Here is a 16214-nt window from a genome sequence, read left to right as displayed (position 1 = left end):
CTGCTTCAAAATAAAGAAATGTAGCTCAAAGTAGAGAACCTTGCAAATAGATGGGACCCCCCGCAAGCTATACTGGTCTAGCTCTTTCATTAGAAGAGCCCATCATGATGCTCCCATCTTGTCAAATCTCCATGTAGAACTCTACAGGGAAGCCATAAGCATCCAGCTTTTCTTCCCTGAAAATAGATGGATTTGGCTTTGCAAAAAGGAAAACAATTTAGATGCAACATGGTGCTCATTACTTTCCCTGTGAAAACTGTTCATAGGTGAGGTATCAGAAGTACAGGGAAATTATATCATCTCTTCTTGTTCTTGTTCATTAACTTGTATGGGCTTGAAACCAAGGAAACTGGCACTCAAGGACTTAATCATGCTGGAAGGTTTTTCTGGAGTAGCCAGAGCTTTAGAGTAGGAGCCAGGAAGCTTGCCCTAGTCCTGGCTCTGCTGTTAACTTCTTCTATGTGCCTGTTAAGCACCTTAGCCTCTGGATTCTCAGGCTTCTTATCTCACATAGTCCTGCTGGTGATAAACACAATTTTATATGAAACATCTCAAGAAGTTTGTGGCCCTGAAAAAGCATAGGGTATCTGAGATTCCTACTGTGACCCTTTAAAGTGCCCCTGGGCTATTTCCAGCCAGGGCTATAATCCCTTCCTGTCTTGCCTCTATGCAGAGTTTATCATCATGTGAGCACCTGCTCATTTTTTCCATTGCCAAAATTAGTTTTAAGAGGACCTATTGTATTAACAGAGCGTCTTCAAGTTTTGGAAACACTTTCAGAACACTATTTCATTCAATGCTCACAACACCTCTGAAATAGGCAGAGCAAAAATCATTCTTATGTAAAGGGTGAAGGATCTAAGGTTCAGCATGAGGAGCGCTTTACTTCTTTTGTCCTCTCCCAACTCCCCAGCTTCTCTCTGCTTCCCTGAAGGCCCATGTGTCAGTCTTTCAGGTCCTTTTGGATCCTCCATGCCTCCAGGTTAGGGTCTGGAAATTTTTGTTGGTCTTCCCATCCCACCCTAAACATAAGTGTTCTCTCTTGCTCCTTTTAATCTGAAACTTTATCTGGGAGAAAAAGAAAAATCCCAGCCTTGCCACAAGCATCTACTGCTTGCCTACCCAATGCCATATATTCTGTCTACTCTTATCCCTCCTCCCTTCCTTTTACTTTCCATCACTACAAAAATAATGCATTCAGCAAACGTTCCTTGAGTTACTACTTTTTGTAGGACACTAGTTAGATATTTAGATATTTAGTGGTGAAGGTGGGGGATACACACAAAGTTTTTACAGTTGGTGTGGTGGCTATTTGTATTTTTAAATGGTACGTCTGTTTTATGATTGTCTTGTGTTCCTCTATGTTTGTCTTTTCACTCTTGGATTATAAATGACATAACGTTGGGTCCTTGCACTGAACTCATCTCTAGTTGATATATGGAGAGAGATACCTCAGCAGGGAATTTTTACCCTCTTCAGTGATTTCCACTGACATCAAAATTCAGGACTGGGGCACCTGGATGGCTCAGTTGGGTAAGACTCTGACTCCTGATCTCGACTCAGGTCATGATTTCAAAGTTTGTGAGTTTGAGCCCTGTGTTGGGCTCTGTGTTGACAATGTGAAGCCTGCTTGGGATTCTTGCTCTCTCCCTCTCTGCCCCTTTTCCTGCTCATCCTCTCTCTCTCTCTCTCTCTCTCAAAACAAACAAACAAAAAAATAAACACTCAAAAAGAAGTCAGGACTGCTAGAAACATGAGGAAACAAAAGTTCTATCACAAAAGAAACAGTGAAAGAAGTAGTGGCAAAACCCAGATCATATAAGTTATTGAATGCTAAGTGTTATGTGGTTGTTATTTATAAGACTACAGAGATTTTCCTACACCCAGCTGCTGGGTTAAGAGAAATTTTCTACTAAGAACCAGCTGCATTTACAAAAGCTCATTTGTGCATCTGCTACATGAAGCCTGTAGTGAAGTATAAGTTCAAGACCTTCTTAATTCATTAGTCGGTAACTTATTGATTCTGAAGGCTACACACCCTGTGCCTTGTCATCATTTTCATAAAGCAGTCCTCAGGGTGGTGTTCGCTGTAAAATATTGAGCTTATTAAGAGTTTTGGGGCCTCTGATTAACTCTCACAGCAAAAGCTATGTTAAGTAAATTAGGTACCAAATAAATCTAATATGATTGTGAAGAGTCTTTAGCTAAATTAAGATGCTGACAGCTCACATAACAAGATGCAAAGCAATGTAATTAAGAAAAATAATCACCTATGCCTGCTGAGAAGACAGGTTTGACCCCCAGGGAAGTGATTCCCAAGGCAGCTGCTTTCTAAAAGACAAATCTTGCTGTTTTGTTCTGCTCAAAATGGGGAGTGGGGCAAGAGATCTCTCTTTATTCCGGTGTTCAGTATGGATTCTACTACAGAAGATTATGTTTGGGGAATAATCTTGTGTGAGGCACAAGGACAGATTAGCAGAGTACCCAGGCTCTGTTATATCCCTCAGTGTGGCACCCGCAACCCCACTCTCCCTGCTTTTCTCTGTTGAAGAGGCAAGAGAACTAAAACTTCACCTTTTTAGGCTCCTTCTCAGGGAGAAATGGTCAAGTGACCCAGTCCTGGCCACTGAGATGTGAGTGGGAGTCGCTGGATATAGATTCTGGGGAAGTTTTCAAGAGGGACAGATGTGACTGGCATGCCCATTCTGCCTTTTCCTTCTCTCTCCTTGCTGCAAGGAAGGTGACCGAGATGCCTGGCTGGAGCTGGAGCAGCTATGTGTGAAGGATGGCAGAATAGGAGGCCAAAGGTGGCTGGGGTTGTCCACTGCTTGGGCACCTTCTCACTTGAGAGAAGAATTCCCATCTTTTTAAGCCATTTCCAGCAGGCTTTTTGTTGTATGAAATCAAATATAAGCTTAATTTTGGAATTTTTCAGCTAAGAGGATAGTTTTTTAGCAGTGCTGTTGGGTTTAGTAAGAGTAAAACAACAACGACAGTGAGTCTTATACCCCTTTGTGGTAAGAATTTACACTGGGAATTTTCAGACAGTGACATGAACTCCTCAGAAGAACTCTGCACCAGACCTGTGAATACAGAGCCAGTGTGAGTGCTGTTCTCGTCGGGCCCTTCAACCTCTCCGTCTGGTGCCAATTCTCTTCTCGGGAGATAACTTTCCATCGATTCCTGTGGACTTATTAGAGAGGCAGGATTATACTTTCCTTAGTGTCTTCTTGGGATGGTTCATCTGCATTTGCTCTCTTGGAAACTAGTATTTCAATCCTTCCTGTTCTAAGGAATGCTTGTATATGTATAAAAAGAAGATGGCGGTTCCTAGCTACATTGCTTTCACCTGCCATATTCTGGTCCTTTCATATAATCCTAGGAAATGAAACAATGGCAATAAAGATAAATTCACATCTAAATAAGAGGATCAAAGGGACAATTATAGGGTGATGAACTTTAATTCCTGTGGAATATGATCTCCTGGGTCACAATGTGTTTGCCATGCCATTCCACATATGCTCTGGACACTCCTTGAGCATTCAAGAGGACAACTGTAGTAGGCTGGTGACATGAATTGTTATACCTCCACATGCTTCCTCTTCACATTATGGGTCTACATGAGAACTATGATTAAGAGTTAACTTTTCTTCCTGCCAAGGGCCTATTTGTATACATTTTAGATTCCTTGTACTTAATGATGGGTCATAATGGGGATTTGGTTACATTCCTTCTTAACATATGATTTTTCACTTCATCAACAAATATTTATTTAACACTATATTAGTTAGCAATTGCTATGTAACACAGTACCCCAAAACTTAGTGACCTAAAACAAAAATAAGCATTTATTATCTGACAGAGTGCTTGAGAATCAAAAATTTGGGATCCACTTAGCTCGGTGATTCTGGTTGTAGTCAAGATATCAGCGAGTCTGTAGTCATCTGAAGGCTTGACTGAGGCCAGAGGAACCACTTCCAGTACTGCTCACCCACACGGCTATTAGTAAGAGGCTTTAGTTCTTACAGGCTGTTCCTAAGAGGCCTCACTAGTCAGTGCTACTCCTTCCTAGAATGATGCTCAATGGCTCTTGGCTCCACTCCTCCTTTTCTATCACAGGCAACCTATTTGGACAGTTACATAGTTGTTTCAGCCTGCTTCCTCCTGCAGAACTTTGGGGGTTGAGAGGCCACTGTGCCATTCATACTATCTCTGCCCCTTATAATATGGGTTGGCCACATTTTTTATTATCATAAATCAGTTTCATTTCCTTTATTAAGAAAGGCCAGCAGACTGCCCCATTGTGGAAACAATCCCTACAGTCTCCTGGGGTGCATGGATGGTGTCTTGGTATTGATTACCTCTCTCACTTTTTAAAAAAACATATAACTTGTTGTCCAGTTGGCTAATATACAGTGTGCTTTTGGTTTTGGGGGTAGATTCCTGTGATTCATCATTTACATACAACACCCTGTGCTCATCCCAACAAGTTCCCTCCTCGGTGCCCATCATCCACTTCTCCTCTACCTGCTCCCCATCAAACCTCAGTTTGTTCTCTGTATTTAAGAGTCTCTTATGCTTTGCTTCCCTCTCTGTTTGAAACTATTTTCCCCCTCCCCTCCCCCCCATGGTCTTCTGTTAAGTTTCTCAAGTTCTACGTATCAGTGAATATATGATATCTTTCTCTGACTTATTTCACTTAGTATAATGCCCTCCAGTTCCATCCACACTGTGGCAGGATTTCATTCTTTCTCATTGCCAAGTAGCGTTCCATTGTACCTATAAACCACATCTTCTTTATTCATTCATCAGCTGATGGACATTTGAGCTTTTTCCATAATTTGACTACTGTTGAAAATGCTGCTATAAACATTGGGGTACATGTGAAGTTGGCCATATTTATGACAATATAATCTGTGGGTCTGAGAAAACATTGTGCATTTGTACTCTTATTGGAGTTCACTCCATTAGGTAAAAGTCACATCCACAAATTGCTTCAAGGTAAGCCTTTCTCTTTCCAAGCTTCTCTGAGATTGCTAGGATACACCATCCTTAGACTTCTTAGAAGCCATACTGTTTGAATGAATAGTTCTTGAAGTACAGCCTTAGTTCTTTCTGAGAACTTAATGGAGGGCTTTACAGTCAATTCCTTGGCTTCATCTTTAGAGCATGTTTTTCTGAGACTATTCAGTAGAGTGTGCTAGAATTCTGGGCAAACTGGGAAACTTTAAATATAATACTTCTGGGGCCCTTTTGTTTATCAGTCCTTCCTTTAGCTTATCTCTCCTCTTTTACATTTGCTTCTTGCTATAAGCAGCGAGAAGAAACCAACACTCTGACAAAATCTCCTTGGATCGTCAGCCAGTTCACCAGATATATTTTCTAGTTTCCACTTTGTTGCTGCACATTTTACCACTTCATAAGAAGAACAAACTTTCCTCTAGTTTCCAATAACCTTTTCCTTATTGTCCATTAAGCCTCCCCTGCAGCCTCCTCAAAGGTGATCAGCTTCTACTATCAGATCCTTGAAGGCTCTTCAGGCTTCTCTCAGTTTCTTCTACATCCTTCCAAATTCTTCCTGCTTCACAGTTCAAAAGTCACTCCCATGTTTGAGGTTTTTATTATAGTAATACTACTGCACTTTTAGATACTAAAATTTAACTAGCCTTTTTAAAAAAATGTTTGTTTATTTTTGAGAGACATAGCATGAGCACGGGATGGGCAGAGAGAGACACACACACAGAATCCAAAGCAGGTTGCAGGCTCTAAACTGTTAGCACAGAGCCCAACATGAGGTTCAAACTCATGAACCGTGAGATCATGACCTGAGCCAAAGTGGGATGCTTAGCTAACTGAGCCACCCAGGAGCTAACTAATGAATTAACTACTCTTATATAACAAATTATCAAAAATATAACATCTTAATACCACAAAAATGTATAATCACACACAGCTTCTGCAGGTTAGGAATCTGCTGATCACTTAGTTGGGAGGTTCTGGCTCAGGTTCTCTCATAACATTGCAGTCAAGATGTCAGTCAGGGCTTCAGTCACTGGAAGGCTTGAGTGGGCCTGGAAGATCCATTTCCAAGATGGCTCACTTGGGTACTGGCAGGTGGCCTCAGTCATAGGGCTGCTTGAGTGTTCTTACGAGAGCCTTCTGCTACAGTGAGTGATCCAAGAGAAAGCTGTAATGTCTTTTATGAACTAACCTCAAAAGTGACAAACTTTAATTTATTCAATACCCTACTGGTGGCATAGGTCAGCACTATTCAATACAGAAAGAGACTACACAAGAACATGAATACCAGAGGGTGAGGATCTTTGTGGCCATCTCAGAGGCTGACTGCCACAAACACTTAACGGGGGCCAAGGTTCTATGCACGGCACAAGTGGGGACAGAAAAAAACATCCTGTTCCTCAAGGAACTTAGATTCTAACTTGGGTGATCAGACATATACATACATAATGTGAAAAATATCATTGAAATTATAGAACCAAATTACTGGAAAAGGAAAAAGCACTCACTTGATGCATTTCTGTATTTATTTCTTCTAGTAGTTTATAAGGTCCTGGCAGGACACCACTTATCCTTATTCCCCACAGGGCTGAGCTCAGGGCCTGGCTAATACAGGTGGTTAGTAAATATCTGAGGGAACACAACCCTGCATCAAGCTCAAGAAAGACTAAAAACTAAGAATAGACCATTGAGGCTAATGATTAAATTTCAATTATTTTCATTTTCCACAAGATGATTTCAGGAAACAAGTAGAATAAAATTGAGACTAAAGGTGTTAAGGAGGTGGTAAGAATAGATCAAGTTTGGCAAGAAGAGGTAGAGTAGAGATGAGGTTTAGCTTGAGAGAAATTGGCCCCAAAATTCTTTTCTAAGTTCAGGAAAAACGTGAGTGTTTTTCTAGTCAAGAGAGAAGTCAGACAGAGAAGAGAGAAAAGACAAATGAAAAAGAAAACATTGGTAATTGATGGAGCAATGTCCTAGGAGGGATTCCCAAGCACATATAGAGAACTAGACTTTGAAGAGAAAAGGAACCTTTCTTCCTTTGAAAAAGGTCAGAAGATCAAAAGACATTTTTGAGTGAAGAAAAGCTAAGTTTTATTATGTCATGTTGAACGGCTTTGATTGTTTTTCAGTAAAATTGGGGCAAGATCATTCTATAGACTGAAGGGACCAAGAAGAATGAGAGCTTCAGAACATGAGAAGGTAAAAGAGCCGTTGGAAGGAACTTGAGAAGGAGTGACTCCAAAGCTCCTGGATGGTAGAAAGGAGGCAGCCCAAGTTTGATCATCGGGGTCTGTGGGATACCCAGTGCACACAGTGGCATGATACCCTCTGACTGCACTCAGCAGACTGTGAGCAGGAAGATAGGATATAGATGGAAAATAACAGCTGCCAACACAAATGGCTATGGGGGCGGGGAGGGGGTCGTAATCTTGAGACCTGGGCCTTCTGATTTCCATATTGACTGTTCCTGTTACATGGTGAAATTTCTTTCCTTTGAAAATCACTATGAACTCTGGGCTGAGAAGAAATGGTATCATCTTTCACATAAATGTGTGCTGTGTAATGGGGAAAATATGGAAAGAGTATTAAATCTTTTTGACAATTGTTCAAATGAACAGCTTAAGATTCAATGACTGATTGATTAGCACGGCTTCAGATCAAGTAAATAGTGTCAATATCCTCTTTATAATTCAGTCCCCAGGAAATAAACAGTTTTCATGATCTTCCATAAATAGATCTACCAACTACATAAAACCAGCAGCATTTTAAAATTTGTTTAAAAATTTTTTAATGTTTATTTATTTTTGAGGAACAGAGAGAGACAGAGTATGAGTGGAGAAGGGGCAGAGAGAGGAGACATAGAATCCAAAGCAGGCTCCAGGGCTCGAATTCACAAACCTAAGCTAAAGTTGAACGCTTAACTGACTGAGCCAGGCAGGCACCCCAAACCAATGGCATTTTATGGGAGCTATTGTCAAGAGGACAGGAAACAATACTGGATTGGGGATTAGAGGGTCTGGGTTCATGTAGCTGTTCCACTCTCTACGTAATGCTGAGTAAGTCACTTAATCACTCTCGGGCCTTATCACTGGTTTGTAAAATAGGAAACTGGATTGGATGCTCTCTAACCCCTTCCAGCTCTAACATTTCATGTTCTATGCTTTCTAGCCCATCAAATAACATACATTTTCCTCTGTGAGTGCCACACAAGCTGGACAGAAGGGGTTGCATTTAGATAATTACTCATAAATGTATCTGAGAATGGTAAATGTGTCTCATTTCCTTCAATAGATAGCCTTTAGCAGTTAGATGATGGCTGGCTTCATTTCTCACTAAAAGGGTCCTTAAAGGGGACTATGCTGTTTCCCTTCCTCGCCAGCTGATTCTGGGGGTAAAGTGAGGAACACTTTTGGTTAATGCCATTTTCTTTCTTTCACACATGACTTCAAATTTGGCCAATTGTTTACTCCTGGGGCACATAAATTCTTCCTGAAGCTTTCATATTTTTCCTTTCATTCTTGGCTACATAGGTGGTACCCCCAAGCAGATCATTTTAAAAAATCAGAGTTATTTTCATGAAAAAAGTTTTTTGATAGCTCCTCTTTGAATGATCAGAATTTCTTCCACAACTGACTGTCATAGTCTATTCTGCATTCAGAAGTCAGTTAGAGAGATGGGCTCCTTCCCCAATTTCTTTGCCAGAAGATCTGCAATCTTTCTTTATAATGTTCCATTTTTGGGACTCCCCCCATCTACTCTAAGTCATATTTGTCCTAACTTAATTTTCAATTCTCAAAGAAGATGAGAAATTAAAATTATCAGTCATTACAGGGACGGATAATGTTATGAACCATTTCCACACTTGACAGTAATTCTTCCTTGCATCTATATAGCTTTACAGCTTTAAAAGTGTTTTTACAGATATTATTATTGTTTTTAGTATCACTTGTGATTCTTACAGCCCTATATTTCCTTTGCTAAGAAACAGAACCCAACAGGGACACAAGAAGGAAGGCACAGCAGAGCAGGAGACCAGCCTCAAGAGTGAGTCAAACATTAGACTTTCCACCCTGGATTAAGTCCTGACTCTGTGTATCTTTGGGCAAGTCATTTTCACTCTCTGGGTCTGGATTTCTTCATCTAAAAACTGTGGATGTGAATGCCCATTCTACCCATACTTCCTGGAGAAGAGTTTAAAGGAAATGCCAGTAAAATATATATAGTATTGACTCCTAGAAAGAGGTACTATCCTGACTGCCCTCCCTCTCCCAATCCTGATGCTCTGACCTATGTGGAGAGCCTGGGAGAGAATCAGGAGGCTCCTTTACTTCTAGAGACATCAGGAGGACAGAGCTCCCTGCTTCCTCTCCTCTGGGGCTTACCTTCCAAAGCACAAAGGATGGTCCTTTCCTCTATCCTTCTGCTCTTGATCCCCCAGGATCCCCTGTACCTCCACCTTAAATCATTCCTTAGATCAGAGGACTCCCAGTTATAAAGCTTGCGCTCCACAAGGGACCATGGCTTGCAAGCCCTGTGCTTCCCTTATGCTTTAATCCTGCTGCAGTTTTATATTAACTCTCCCAGAGCAGCAAGGTGTTTAATTTTCTACAATTTTTTTTCTAGACTTAAAATATCTTCTCTTATAGCAGAGCACGTTAGAAAACACTGGTGTGGGAGTCAGAAAAATTTGGGGCGCCTGGGTGGCTCAGTCAGTTAAGCGCCAGCATCGGCTCAGGTCGTGATCTCGTGTTTCGTGGGTTCGAGCCCCGCGTTGGGCTCTGTGCTGACAGCTAGCTCAGAGCCTGGAGCTTGCTTCAGATTCTGTGTCTCCCTCTCTCTCTCTGACCCTCCCCTGCTTGTGCTGTCTCTCTCTATCACTCAAAAATAAATAAAAGACATAAAAAATTAAAGAAAAAAGAAAAATTTATATTTATATCCAACTAGGTGACTAGTTGGGCAAATTATTTGTTAACATCCCCAAGCCTTGGTTTTTCAGCCAGTGCAGATATGGCACAGTGTGGAAGTACAGGATGCTGAGTGGGAATGTTCCTGTTGTCCCAGTATTGCACCTAAACCCAAAGTGAGCATGATAGGCACTGGGCAGTCTGCATTCCAAGTTCAGTAAACAGCCAGCATGCTTAGAAGGAGAAGAGGGGACACTCTACTCCATCCATGGACCTGAAAGGAGGTGGATGTGGATCCCAATGTCCACATAAAGGAACTCAGAGAGTCGTGAAGGGCCAGGAGCCGTGTGGCTGGGATAGGCCAAGGGATGCCCAACTCAGCAGAAGAATCACAGCGCATGCATGGGTTCCAACTGAGATATAGATGGCCCTTGGAGAGAGGGGTTCAACAGCGGAGGGGCAGGAGTGAGGCTGGACGCCACACTAAGTAAGCCAGGAGGACCATCTGTCAGTGGAACACTTGCATCAGCAGAGGCTACCAGAAGCAGGCAAAAGTTTGCTCTACAGTCTAAAGAGTAGGGAAGCAGAAAGTTCAAAGACAGTAGAAAAGGAAAAACAGGGGCGCCAGCGTGGCTCTGTCATTTAAACATTCTACTCCTGATTTGGGCCCAGGTCATGATCTCAGGGTTCGTGAGACTGAGCCCCATGTCGGGTTTTGTGCCAACGGCACAGAGCCTGCTGGGGATTCTCTCTCTCTCCCTCTGCCCCTCCCTCCCTCTCTCAAAATGAATAAATAAACATTAAAAAAGAAAGAAAGAAAAGAAGAGGAAAATGATATGAAGAGAACGCTGCATTTACTTTCATCCTAGAGCTGAGGGGAGGAGAAGAGATGAGACCAGAATGAAGTGGTTTTTTAATGTTTTTTTCAATGTTTACTTATTTTTGAGAGAAAGAGACAGAGTGTGAGTGGGAAAGAGGCTGAGAGAGAGGGAGACACAGAATCTGAAGCAGGCTCCAGACTCTGAGCTGTTAGCACAGAACCTGGCGTGGGGCTTGAACCCATGAGCTATGAGATTATGACCTCAGTCGAAGTCAGATGCTTAACCAACTGAGCCACCCAGGCGCCCCAGAATGAAGTTTTAAAATAAGTAAGATTAGTCTTAAATATCAAAGTGAGATTGTCCCAATAACTGTAAGTGATAACAGTGTTATAGAAGCCAGGCAAGAGATATTGCTGGACTAGCTATCTGACAGGAAAGAAGGGTGTCAAGAAAGCCTATTTAGAAGTAGTTGGGAAAAGTTTTAAATTTCAAATGTTTATACCCCAGTGAGCTGAGACCACTTCTCAGTAACCTGGTTATATGAATAATTGTCAGTTTAAAGTTTTCGTGGCTCTTAAACTCTTTCTAGCTGCTGCTTTCTCCACTGTTGATTCTCTTTTTAGAAATATTTCTTTCATTATTTGTTTGTCTTTCTACTCTTTCTGCTCTTTTGTTTCAAAATGTCCCATCTTGCCTAATGAGCTCTATTTCTTTCCTCATCGTGATGAACACTTTAAACATTTATTTTGATATCACTTTCAGATTAACCTAATATTTGTAGTTCTTTGGGTTTAATTTCTCCTATTTTAGCACCAGTTGGTTATCTCTGAACAAACTTCATTTCCTTATTTGCTTTTAGCTCATCTGCAGTGGAAATTACCTTCTTCAGGTATCCTATGCACTTGTGAGTTGTAGAGGCAGCTCTTTAGCTCAGTTTTGAGATCACCTCTCACAGGGTGTTAAGAGGTTTGCCAATTTCTCAAAGCTGTGTCTCTCTGTGTCCATGTGTCTATCTCTATATGTAGTGCAAAAGTCTTGACATATTGTCAAAACACTCATTCAGTGTTTCTGTGTATTTGCTAGGGAAAGGGCTGAATCTAAGAAAGATTTTTTTCTGTTTTCCATTTCTGTACTTGGAGATGGAAGCAAGCTTAAGAAAACCTTTTTGTCTACAAGTTTTTGGAACCTGGTGGCTTTAAAGGGAATTGGTGCATAGATTATTAGCAGTAATGACCCCAATGTATTCCAGAATGGGTAGGAAGTTAGTGTTGATAAATGTATTTTTAAATATTCTGAAAATCCCTGGGAGAATCTGGAAGTTAAGAGCTGTTTTCAGCACTTGATTTGGAGAGCTGTAACATACTTCTAAGGGTAATAGGCTAGTGTCTCTATGATTTAGAGAACTACCTCAGTTTGGGGACAAGATGTCTAGGCTATAGCTGATGGAGAAGGAACCCAAGATCTGATGAAATAAGCATCTCGCCCTAGCTTAGGGATAATCAGAGTGAGAAAAACAGCAGGAAAAATGCTTGTTGGTATATATCTGAGAAGCTCATTTTTTGTTTTAATCTATGAAAGAGTTTTTCAAACTTCGTTCTCTTGATAGTTGGGCCAGATAATTCTTAGCTGTGGTGAACAACTCTGTGCATTATAGGCTGTTTAACAGCATCTTTGGCTTCTATCCAATTGACACAGCTAGGAACCCTTCAACCCCAGCTGCAATGACCAAAAACTGCTAGAGACATTACCAGATATCCCCAGGCATGGTAGAGGGAGGGAATCCCCCACTTCACTGAGAATTTCTCATCTCTGAGAAAAAGGGATCATCGGATTTATCTAAATGGATCAATTAATCATTTGACAAAGATGTACTATAATGTCACATGGGCAGACTGTCTGGAGAATGACTACAGAAAACCTCAAAAAGGTGACAGAACTTGGCTGGAATTAACCCAACAAGGAGAACTGAGGGGTAGCCCAGAACCAAACATATAAGGTGATGAAGGATGTGTCTGGAGACCCTAAAATATCAGCTGTTAATGTTTGAGAGGGATACTTTCCTTTGAGAATTCTCAATTTAGCAATATGTCAAGTTCAAAAACAAAGAGAAAGGTTTAGGTGCTAGAAATGAAGAGGGGCTCCTTGGTTGTGAGTGCAATTGCGGTTTGTGACCTACAGGACTAAGCAAACTCGAAATCAGGTTTTCGTACATAAATTTAGGGATCAGGGTGTGCAGAAAAGGGAGACAGGAGCAGAGGCATAGGCCCTACTCAAGTCAGGAAATTGAATTAACTTCCTGGACAAAGCTGGGAGTTGGGGAAACCTTTGTCTGCAGTTCAAGTTCAACACAGGTGCCAACCTCTCTTATTGGAGAAAATTTATTTGTTTGTTTCATTTTTAGTTTTTTAATTTGTATTTATTTTCTTATTGTTTATTTATTTATTTAGAGAGAGAGTGTGTATGAGCGGGGGAGAGGGGCAGAGGGGGAGAGAGAGAATCTTAAGCAGGCTCCACACTCAGCACAGAGCCCAACCCAGGGCTCAGTCCCCTCAATCCCGTCTCTTGAGCTCAAAGGACTGAGACACCCAGGTTCTCCAGAGAATCATTCTTGAAAACTCAGAACCCCCAGGCTGCTCTTCATGCAGCTGTGTGGCCAGACGTTTGCACTACATAGAGAGATAGACAGATGGACACAGAGACACACACACAGCTTTGAGAAATTGGCAAACCTCTTAACACCCTGTGAGAGGTGATCTCAAAACTGAGCTATTATAATACAGAATTCACTAAAGTTTTAGACAAAGTTTTGAGATATCTCTTCATATCCTTAGTGGATTCTACAAATGGGGGGCTAAATGTAGGGTCTGTGTAGGGAGATGCTCCTTGGCTCTGGAATCAGACACTCCTGAGTTCAGGTTCTCACTCTGCCTCTCATCTTACTAGCTGTGTGACTTTGACAGTGACTTTAACTGTGAAGTGGGGATAATAACACTTCCAACCTCATAGGCTTTCTGTGATGATCAAGAAAGACCAGACATACTTAGCACAGCTGTGTACTTAGCACAACTCCCAGTACACAGTAAAGATTCACTAAAATCCTTGATTTTTTCTTGTCTACTGGACTACTTCCATAAGCATATAAATATACCATTATATATTTAATTTAAAAAGCCCTTGCAGACCCCACTATCCTATTGCTCCCATTTTTGTAGAAAAACTCTTAGAAGGGACTATCTATAGATTCATTGCCATCTTTTTAAAAAATTCTCTCTTGAAGCTCCTCTAATCAAGCTTGTGACCCCAACACTCCACCAAAATAGCTACAGTTGAGGTCACTAGTCAGTCTTATGACTTAAACATTACATGTATATGCTGAAATATCTACATTTCTATCTCCCATCTAGACCTTTCTTTCTCTAAACTTCAGATTCATATATCTAACTGGCCATTCAGCATCTTTATTTGGATGGGTATTGAGCATCCCAACAGAGCAAGTCTGAAATAGAACTGATTTTCTCTCATTCTCCCTGCAAGTTGCTCCCCCTTGAGCCTTTCTATTTTAGTTTATGGAAACAATATCTTCTGGTTGCTCAGGCAAGGAGCTTTGAAATCATCCTGGATTCTTCATTTTCTCTCACATCCCTTGCCCAATTTATTAGCAAATGCTGTCAGTTTGACCTTCAAGTTATATCCAAAATATACCATTTCTCATGATCTCTGCTGCTTACTACCCTAGTCCAAGCCACCATTATTGCCCACCTGGATTGTCCTAATTGTCTCCTTACTGGTCTCCTGGATTCCAACCTAGCCTCCTGTGACAATTTACTTTTATGTGACAACTTGGCTAGGCTATGGTGCCCAGTTGTTTGATCAAATACCAGTCTAGATATTGTGCTGAAGGTGTTTTATAGGTGTGATTAACATTTAAACCTGTAGACTTTAAGTAAAGCAAATTATCCTCCATAATGTGGGTGGCCCTTATCCATTCAGTTGAAAGTATTTAAAGCAAAGACCAAGGCTTTCCAAAGAAGAAAGAATTTTGCCTCCACTCCACAATACAGAAATTCTACCCGAGTTTCTACCTTTGAACTCAAGACTGCAACATCACCTCTTTTTTCCTCCCAATATTTTTTGTGGTAAAATGCATGTAACATAAAACTTACCATCTTAACCACTTTTAAGTGAGTAGTTTACTGGTATTGTATATATTCACACAATGTTGTATAGCTATCACCCCATAAAATCTTCATAAATATTTTCATCTTCTAAAACTGAAACTCTATAATACATTAAACAATAATTCCCCATTCCTTACTTCCTCTAGTTCCTGGAAACCACCATTACAATTTCTGTCTCTATGATTTTGAATTCTCTAAGTTCCTCATGTAAGTAGAACCATATAGTATTTGTCCTTTTGTGACTAGTTTATTTCACTCAGCATAATGTCCTTAAGGTTCATCTATGTTGTAGCAGATGTCAGAAATTCTTTCCTTCTACAGGATGAATAATATTCTTTGGTTCATATATACCACATTTGGCTTAGCCATCTGGTGATGGACACTTGGGTTGTTTCCATGTTTTAATTACTATGAATAACACTGCTATGAACATTAGTACAACAAATATCTCTTTAAGACTCTGCTTTCTATTCTTTAAGGTATATACCTAGACGTGGAATTCTCAATCATATAACAGTTCTACTTTTAATTGTTTGCGTAACAACTATACTGTTTTCCACAGTAAGCATACCATTTTATATCCCCATGAACAGTATACAAGGGTTCTAATTCTTGCCAATATTTGTTATTTTCTGGGGTTTGTTTTTGGATAGTAATCATTCTAATGGGTATCAAATGGGGCCATCTAGTAATATGGATTTTAAATTTGCAAATCCCAACAATAGTGTGGGACAATTCTTTAAAATAAATCTCCTTCTCTCTCTCTCTCTCTCTCTCTCTCTCTGTGTGTGTGTGTGTGTACACACACACATACACACCCTATTGGTTCTGTTTCTCTGGAGAACCTTAATACACCTCCTCATAACAGTTATCTACATACAGCAGTCAGAGACAGCTCCTTTAAATAAAACTCAGCATGTCACTCCTCTGACCAAAAATATGTTGCAGTGGACTGCCATTTCAAACAGACCAAAAGCCAAAGTATGTACAATGTCCTGTAAGGCCCCAGGTGATCTGGGCTGCCTGTTTCTATAATGTTATCTCTTTGTATTCTCTCTTTGAAGCAGGATCAAGTAAAAGAGTGTTGCTATAAAGATAAAGTGGGTAATATTATGGACATATGTGGACCCATACAAAGACAGGAAATAAATTGCATGTCAGGGACCTGATGGGAGTCAGAACTGGAGCTGGTATGTTGAAGATGGAGGCTAGTCTTTCTGTCTCTTGGTGGCTCTCTTTTCTTGGCTTCCCCTTCCTGCCCCATGTATGTTCTCTTTTCCTTTACCCTC

This window comes from Suricata suricatta, chromosome 6 (assembly GCF_006229205.1).
Source record: "Suricata suricatta isolate VVHF042 chromosome 6, meerkat_22Aug2017_6uvM2_HiC, whole genome shotgun sequence".
NCBI lineage: Eukaryota > Metazoa > Chordata > Mammalia > Carnivora > Herpestidae > Suricata > Suricata suricatta.
This window is presented reverse-complemented; position numbering follows the sequence as displayed.